A 3228-nucleotide genomic window follows, 5' to 3' on the forward strand; every position below is an offset into this window, starting at 1 on the left:
CACTGAAGGAAACAAAAGACGGTAAGAATCGAACAAATGCAATAAATTTCAGAGAGAGAGAGAAATAACTCGTCCGGCCTTAATTAAGGATGACCACGAGGATCCGGAAATTACGTAATAGCAAACAAATATAATCAATTAAATATGAATATTGTTATAAAAATAAAATGTAATAATTAACCACTATTGATTATCAATTATAAAATAAAATCTTAGGAGATGACTATAAAATTATACTTATAAATAAAAGATTTTATTTAAAATTAGCATATCCTTAATTAAGGCCTTCTGAGTGGTATAAATGAAACTGTATAATCTGCAGGGAATCTTTAAGAATTTGCGAGATAATTTCTTGAATTTCAAAAGATAATTAATTATACAAGATGGAAGTGTTTTGTGGCTACCGAAATTTGAATCTGTGACTCTGAAATCAGCTACAAGAGTCGTTCCGGTTTTTTTGCCACTACTGTACCTGTTTATAATGTACCAGATGTAGAGGGAAATCCAATGTGTGATGTTTAGAAGACGATTGTGTTTTCACGTTTAAAAAAGAGGCCTATAAAGGTATTTTTCGTCAACAGTTGGATGTTTTCTTGAGATGAAATTTTGTTTGTTCCTTTTTGTAAGTCTACTTTAACTTAGGTCAAATTGGTTTCAAAGCTACTTCATAAAATGACTGCCATAAACGTTTGGCGTGTATCTCCAATCAAAAGTTACCATGTCCAGCATTGTGGCAAACAATACCAACAATGTCCAATCTGTTCAATCAAAAGCAACTCTGTACAAAATTTTATATTTAATTTCTACAATGACAATTTAAATTGATTCGAATACTTAGTTTCACTACAATCTGAAGAGAGTGATATTCATAATTAAGTAGTCAGTACACAGCGTAACACTGGGAAGATTAAAATGCATTTCTTGTTCATACCCTAAAATTCTATTTGAAGGACAAAGTCTGTTTTGAAAAATCTGTTCCTCATTTAGAATGCACAGAATTGTGAAATTAACCGTTTATGGATTAAATGGAGAGTAGCATATGAGCTTGTTTTTTATTTAGCCAACTTCTGCAAGCCTATATTTTATTCAGGTATTGGAGAATGTAAGTAATGCCTTCATCCCGTCAATGATTACGCAATTATTTTATTAAATTTACCGTGACATGAAATCTTAATACGCTTGTGTGAATTGTTATGAGAAAATAAATATAGGTCATGTGAATGGAATTATGAAATAATTTCCTGTCAATTATCCATCACCAATGTAACAACATTTTGAAATACAGAAATTGGGATTTTTTACCTTACAGAAGTGAGTATAAATGTAAGTTCAGAATTTCAATTAACACATGACAACATGAAGTTTCTACTGATCCTGACAGCTCTTGCTATAGCCACTGCTACAGTACTAGCGGTAAGTTTAATAAATTTTCCCACATTCGTCGTAGAACTATAATCTATTTGATTGATTGATTGATTGATTGATTGATTGATTGATTGATTGATTGATTGATTGATTGATTGATTGATTGATTGATTGATTGATTGATTGATTGATTGATTGATTGATTGATTGATTGATTGATCGATCGATTGATTGATTGATTGATTGATTGATTGATTGATTGATTGATTGATTGATTGATTGATGACTGACTGACTGACTGACTGACTGACTGACTGACTGACTGACTGACTGACTGACTGATTGATTGATTGATTGATTCGCTTATGGGATAAATGAAATAATACAGTAATTGGCCACATTAATAGCATATTTTATTTAATTCTAGATTTACTCCAAATTGATTTTAAAAATACAACTATATATTATTTCCACTACATTTTCAGAACAAATTTTGAAAAATATTTACATTTTTAGATTACAAAATAATTGACCACATTGTCACACTGTTAAAAGAGTGAAAACCTTTCTGTCAGAAAAACATTTCTCTTTTGCCTTGGCCTCGAAATTCTCCAGATTTTAACCCAATCGAGTATTTGTGGCGATTTATGAAAAGATATTATGCCTTAACAGGTTATTACAACCAAATTGATTGAGAGTACGCAACGCAAAGTTGAAGATATTATTAAAACAAACGGTGGACCCTAACAATTTAAGGACTTCACACAGGCTTAAATAAAATGTGTTCTGTCATTTTGTAATATGAAAATGTAAATAGGCATTATTCAGAAAATGTTCTGAAGATGTAGTGAAGATAATACAATTGTATTTTCAAAAATAAAATTGAAGAGGTGGATTCCAAAGTGTTCCAAGTCCATTTTTCTTAGATTTTAACTTGCTTTATTCACGTTTTAATTTATCCTTTTCAAGTCTATATCCAAGGTGTAAGAGGTATATGTGTCATTATTTTAACTGATGATTATTCATGTCATAAAGAAGAAAAAATGTCCTTACAATTTTTTTCTAATTGCAATATTTAACTAATTATTAAAGTTTACAATATTAGACGTTTTGCAACGTTGCTGAATGGAGAGGAGGGAGTTTAGAAGTATACAGTACAGCTCAAGCGGGGAGGAGGGGGTTCAGAAGTATATAGTACAGCTTAAGCGGGTACAGACATACCGGTACAAAACAGATGCTCTGTTCTAATGCAGGAGCGGACCATGACAATACTGTTGTTTACATAAAAACGAGCAGCAAATACAACCTTCCAATCTCATAAATAGAACATTATGGTAAATTTACATTTTATTTAACAATATTGCTCCATTTTTTAATTGTAGGTCTAAAAAATAAACAATAATGATTTTTTGCACAAAATCACACGAAACTTTTTTCTAATGCAACATTTTAATCACTCCCACTTCCGTAAAGCAGTATCATTTTTAAACAGATTTCTGGTTGTGTGATTTTCGACAAGGGGTAATAGACTTCTAGTTTCTAATAATCGTTGAGAAAATGCTACAAAAGTTCGCCGATTAGGTAACCTCTTCGAGTAAAACGTTGACGGTACATCTTTCTTGCCTCACTTGAATTACGACGACTTTCTCCATAAATTAATAACTTACGATATTCCTGAACTGTGAATGACATTAAGTTGTTTATCGAATACCCTGTACTGAACTGTCATCCGCTCGGCAGTAGAGCTATGGACAGGGAGCTTGAAATCAGCTGACTCGTACTTACGTCTGTGCAGAGTACTGCCTGCTGAACACGTTGCCACGTCTCTCACGCCAGAATATTAACAAATTTAAGCATGCATTT

General features: G+C 31.9%; 1 protein-coding gene across 1 annotated transcript in view; it reads left to right on the plus strand.

Moving 5' to 3' along the window:
• The first annotated feature begins 1363 nt into the window (after window positions 1–1363).
• The window catches only part of LOC138702745 (uncharacterized), a 28756-nt gene continuing 26891 nt past the window's right edge, over window positions 1364–3228 (plus strand). Inside the window, exon 1 of the mRNA XM_069830044.1 lies at window positions 1364–1413. The gene's annotated coding sequence lies outside the window, so the exon portion shown is untranslated. The remainder of the gene's footprint in view (window positions 1414–3228) is intronic.

The sequence above is a fragment of the Periplaneta americana genome, chromosome 7, assembly GCF_040183065.1.
Source record: "Periplaneta americana isolate PAMFEO1 chromosome 7, P.americana_PAMFEO1_priV1, whole genome shotgun sequence".
NCBI classification, from domain to species: Eukaryota; Metazoa; Arthropoda; class Insecta; order Blattodea; family Blattidae; genus Periplaneta; species Periplaneta americana.